This window comes from Macadamia integrifolia, chromosome 6 (genome assembly GCF_013358625.1).
Source record: "Macadamia integrifolia cultivar HAES 741 chromosome 6, SCU_Mint_v3, whole genome shotgun sequence".
NCBI classification, from domain to species: domain Eukaryota; kingdom Viridiplantae; phylum Streptophyta; class Magnoliopsida; order Proteales; family Proteaceae; genus Macadamia; species Macadamia integrifolia.
This window is the reverse complement of record NC_056562.1, coordinates 9,815,054-9,821,053: the sequence shown is the minus strand read 5'-3', so window position 1 is coordinate 9,821,053 and position 6,000 is coordinate 9,815,054. Positions and strand designations below refer to the sequence as shown.

At 40.4% G+C, this 6,000-nt stretch overlaps 1 pseudogene; it reads right to left on the bottom strand.

The window, feature by feature from the left end:
- Positions 1-4,208: 4,208 nt before the first annotated feature.
- Positions 4,209-4,326, bottom strand: LOC122082954 (annotated as a pseudogene).
- Positions 4,327-6,000: the final 1,674 nt, after the last annotated feature.

Genomic DNA, 6,000 nt, shown 5'->3' with positions numbered 1-6,000 from the left:
AAAAAAAAAAAAAAAGTTAAGAGGGAAGATTGTGCCGGAGAGGGGAAAAAAAAAAGAAGAGAAGATAGCGACAGAATTTCAGAGAAAAAAGAAGAAGAAGAAGAGAAGATGAGAAGAGAAGAGATAGCGAGAAGAGGAGAGACTCATACCTGGAGTTCCCGCTGCCAGAAGACTTCCATTCTCTCCTGGTTTCCCATCGGACTTCCTAGAGTATCTCTACTCTCGATCACTAGTTCCCTGGGTTGGCAGGATAGAGTCCTTGCAGGGTTCTTTTTCCGCCTCCAAGAAAGAAGAAATCCTTATGTCGGTAACCCTCCCAAACACGACTCTTCATTTGAGTAGATTTTCTTTCTTTAATTTATTTTCGTTTCCTAATATTCTCCTTTCCTTTTGGTCCATATTTCTTGTCTAGTACACAGCTTGCCCTTGACACATATGTGGTGTTACCTTATCCTTCTAATTACAACATTGCCACTCACTTAGTCCACTTAACTTACAAATTCTGCAATCCTTTAGAAAAAAAAAAAAAGAGAGAATAGAGTTATTTACCATTCTGCCATTGCCCTTTAAATCTCCTTTATTTATTATTTTGCCATCATATTTGAGTATTTATCTCCACCATGGTAGGCAATAGTGAAGTTATTCAACAACTGAATTCCTATAAGGGAGAAACTAATGCAAAAATTGATGCTCTCACTACCATTGTCTCTTCCCTCAAGACAATGATGGAATCTATACAAGTTGCTATTAATCAACTGGTGGCAGCAGATATAGGAAAGAGTCCCATTCAATCTGGGGATTCTTCCAACACCACTCCACAGGATCCGTCACTACCATTACCACCACCGCCACCGCCACCGCCACCACTACCTCCACCACCATATGGAACTAATAGATATGATGACGGAGCGAAAAGAGCAACAAAATTGGATGTCCTTGATTTTTATGGAGATAACAATCCAGAACTGTACCTTGACTGGATTCACAACTTAGAGACATTTTTCAGATGTTACGTGTTGACTGAGGCCCGAAAGATCCTATTTGCATAGACTAAACTGCAAGGCACGGCCTGAGTCTGCTGAGTCAAGCAGCAACAACAGAATCGAACCTGAGGCATTGATTTAGTCACTACTTCGGATGAAATGCAGAAAGTCATGAACCGGAGATTCTTGCCTTCAGATTACAAGCAACGCATGCATCTCAGGTTTGCACAGTTAAAACAGGAGAATTTGACCGTTGAAGAATATGTTGTTAGATTTTATTATTTGGCCATCGTTCTAATTTTGAGTGGAATGAAGTATTAGTGACACAATTCTGCAATGGTTTGCATCCTCAACTTAATGCTGCCCTTGCATCTAGCCAATTGCCTACAACGGAAGATGTCATACAAATAGCATATCAGATTGAGGAAAGTCAAACGCCCATACAATCGGAGGCCATTTACAGATACTTTTCTAAGGGGTCTTAGTTCTATTCAGCCAGAATCATCTCCACAGGAAAAATCAATCAGCAGACCATAGGCTAGTGCTTCATCTATGGCATCCTCAAGACCTAGCCGGCCATATTCTCCACCTCGACGTGATTCAGACATGTCATCTTCACAACCTATTCGTCCATGCTTCCCACCTCAACGTGGTTATGACAGGAAATCAGTATTTCCAAAGGAAGCTATTCAGTGTTTGACATGCAAGGGGTACAGGCATCGAGCTAATCAATGTCCTAACCGGTTGTTAGCATACATCGACAAGGATAATTTTATACCCTATGTACCAGAAGAGCAACCAAAAACAGGAACAATAAATCTAGAGGCTGAATGTGATCATGAGCCTGATGAGATTAATGATAGCGACAGTGATGGTGAGCCTCAACCGTTCTATGTGATCCGTCCTCTTTTGACTACGCAAAAGATTCCCGAGGAGGACGATTAGCGCCGTAATAGTATTTTTCAGACCAGGGTGCGATGCAATGATAGCAGTGTAATATGGTGATTAACCCTGGAAGTTGCACCAATGTTGTTGCTGAAGATGTTCGCAAGTTGGGTCTGAAAACTGAGCCTCACCCGAACCCTTACAAGGTTGGGTGGGTGAACAATAATAATCTGAAATTTTGTGAAAGTTGTTTGCTCACATATTCCATTGGTGGATTGATTGATCAAGTTCAATGTGATGTTCTCCTTCTGAAAGTCTGTCACATTCTTCGGGGGCACCCATGGTTGTTCGACAAGAAAGCCAAGCACTGTCGATATTAGAATATATACTCTTTTCAGTATAGTGGCCTTGAAGTTTCTTCCGGCAAAGGATCTTCCCCCTCTCAAACTCAAGAGGACAGCTGGTACTTTTCTTCTCAAGCGCATCGATTTTGACGGCATTCTTGGACCTCATCCAAACTCGACGGAGTCGAGTTCTTTTCAAAAGAGGAGAGTTTATGCAGATAAGGCTGCACTTACCTGGTTGGACCAGTATGACAGGCTTTGAAAGCCAAGAGCCAAGAAGAACGGGTCCAGCCTAGGTTTTTGGTCCAACAAGGGTTGCAAGTAGTTTAGTTTAATACTATGTCTTTTATTTTCTCATATTTGTTTTTGGATAGGATACGTAGGAGATAGAGAGGTACGAGTTTGTTTCAGTTTTAGAGTCTAAGTAGGAGTCTTATTATTTTCTCTTTAAATACTTGCATATACTGAATGTTAGGGACAAAAGTGAATTTATTTGAATGAGAATTAGTTTGGTTTATGCTTGTGAGAATGTGTGCTTCCCCTTTCCCCCTACTATTCTGATTTTCCCCTTCTTCCCTAAGGCCCTCCATCAACTGAGACGAAAAATACACTGGATACCATGAGGATCAAACTTCCTATAAAGATGATGATCCCGAACATAACAGACACTACCGAATACCTTGGGGGGAACGGGAAAGGCAGCGGAACACTGGAGAAGATCTAGAGGAGAGTGGAAGGGGAGAACCCGAGAAGGAATTTGGTTGATCAGAAAGGTGATAGTGATAACCACATCACTCCAATATTGAGGAGGAACATGTATTTCAAACATAAGAGAGCAGGCTACCTCACAGAGGTGGCAATTCTTCCACTCAACAACACCATTCTGAGCCGGAGTGTCAACACAACTAGTTTGATGAATCATGGGCGGAAAGGTAGCCTGAAAGGACCCTTCGAAGTATTCACGACTATTGTCACTGCAAATGATCTTAATGGTAGCACCAAACTGAGTCCGAAACATTCGATGAAACTGCCGAAAACAATGGAAGGTCTCGCCTTTAGTACGCATCATGTACACCCAAGTAGTCGTAGAATGATAATCAATAAAAGAGACAAACCACCGATAACCATTAACAGATACATAAACGGATGGACCTTAAATATCAGAATGTATCAATAAAAAAGGAGTGGCACTTTTATTTCTAAAAACAAAATACGTGATTTGAGTTTGTTTGGCCAATACAATGACTCACAAAAAACTGACTCGAAGTACAATGCTTAAGAGAAGGAAAAAGCCTCGCTAATGTCCCAAATGGAGGGTGTCCTAACCGATTATGCCATTGTAGTAACTCAGAGATAGGATGATTCACAATGAGAAGGGAAAAATGTGACTTTGTAATTAAGACTGCAAGGCTAGTAATGGGCAAAAGGTTAGTAGGAAGAGCGAACATGCAATACAGTAGAAAGGGATAAAGAAGGGGTCCAACTAAAAATCCCTTTCCCAAAATAGTGGAATAAATTCTGTTAGCCAACTTGACCTTACCATTTCCAGGATAGGTAGTGTATTAAAAGAAAAGAAACAAGCATCCTGTCATATGATCGGAAGCCTCTGAGTCTATACTCCAAGAGTACAAGAAACAACCATAGTGTGCCCACAGAAGGAAATACCTGACTCAGACAGGGTAGAGTAAGCAGAGCTCATAGTGGAAAGTGCAGGAGAGTCCAGACGTGTTAGAAGGCGCCGGAGGGCAATAAGCTCATCAGAAGATAGCTATGTAACACCTTAATCTGATATTTATACCCCTACTTGTGGACAGGCAAGAAGAAAAGAGCAAAGGAAGCCAATGCTACCATGGTTAGCAACTGTGGAGTGCCAAGAAAGCAGAAGTGACCCCACCTGCTCCTGTTCAGCCGGCCAATATCATTGGGGAACTCATCAGGAGGTGTGGACAAAGAGGTAAAGTTAATTATAAGACTAAGTACAAAAAAAAAAAAGGGGAAGGTGCAACACAAGCACTTCCCAGGGGGTCACCCATCCTAGCACTACTCTCACCCAAGCACGTTTAACTACAGAGTTTTTCTGGATTTTGTGCAGCTATGCTGGTATGATCGCACCCAAACCAGTAAACCCAAACCGACTAGCCCATTGGACTGACATAACACAATTTTCAGATTTCTGCACTATAGGGCCCACATCCCTACCATGAAAATCCCCATTTTGCCCCTACGTAAATAAGTTTAAATAAGGTATGAAATGTATATTTTAAAGTTAGCAATTAAGTGAGGGAAATAATTTATAAATTTAATTATATAATAGTTAGTTAAGCATTAATATATATATATAGAAATAACATAGTGGGGCTGCCCTATATAAGGATTAATAAGGGTCCAGCCAAACAGACCCTTAGGACTGTTTGGGCTGGGCTATAAATAGCCTAATAAGGGTCAGGGTGAGATATTTCTCACTTAAATCAATTCGTAATGTGAAGTACAGCAAGAAGAAGAGAGGAGAAAAGAGAAGAAGAAGAAGGACAGAAAAGGAAAGGAAGGAGGAAGAAGAAGTAAGAGAAGTACTACTTCACCTGAGAATTCTGCTAGACAATTCTGCCCTCAGGTATGTACCACTGCCCCAGCATAGTAGACAATTGAGAAATCAATAATTAGAAGGGTAGGGTTTAGGGTTTTTCCAAATTGGGAGCTCTTGTGAGCAGAATTCATTCCCAGTAGTAAAAACCCTAAATCTTAGAAGAAATAAGGGCTGGGAATTAGAGGGAATCTGTTCTTATCAACCCTAGAACAAAGGGGTAATCATCATTTCGGTAAAATTCCATATAATTGAAGCTGGAATAGGACTGATTATGTAAAATTCTTCCCAAAAGCTTTAGGGCAGAATTTTATTCTATATTGGAATTGAGGTTTTTATGAGAATATAATTAAACTCAATCCTAAAATTCTATTTCAAGTCTAATTAGGGCTGGAATATAGATTTTGTGACTGTAATCAAGTTCATAAGAACTGAATTACTATCCTGTATAAGAAACCCTAATTTCGATAAGGGTTTAGAGGTTCTAATTGAATGAAACCTGTCCCTGTGAACCCTGGAACATAGGGTTTTCACTAACCAAGTAAAATTCTATGCAATCAGAATTGGAATAGGACTAATCAAGTAGGAAATTCTGCTAAAACCTATGAGCAGAATTTTATTCAATTTTAGAATTTGGGATTTATGAGAATTGATTTGAATTCTTCCCTGAAGCCGGTTACCAAGCTTGATTAGGGTTGGAATACCAATCCTATGACTGTAACTGATTATAATCAACTCTAATTTAGAGCTGAGATTGGGAGAAATGACCCAATTCTGTGCAATTACCTTACTTCCCAATTTAATTCTGAAATTTCTGTAAAATAGGGTGTATCAGCCCTAAGTATACTCAATTGAAACCAGGAGATGGGTCAACTGGAAGCCCAAAACATGCACTCATACCTAGTATACAAAATTAAAACCCTGGACTGAAGAATTAACCCCAATTTGGGTTTCCAGTAAGCAGAAGAGCCTGGCAGAATCTGATTCTGCAGAATAAAGAGAACCGGTGGGTCCCGACCGGCCAACCAGTTTTGACCCAAGTAACCCACCGGTCAGGCTTCCCGAAGCCAGATGGGTTGTGTAACAGGTTACTAGACCTTTGGACATAAGTTTGGATTTGAATATATAAATTAATGAGAAACATAATTCATGACTATAGGGTCCAATGTTTGGAATTTCATATGACCCCGAGGACTGTAAGTATGGA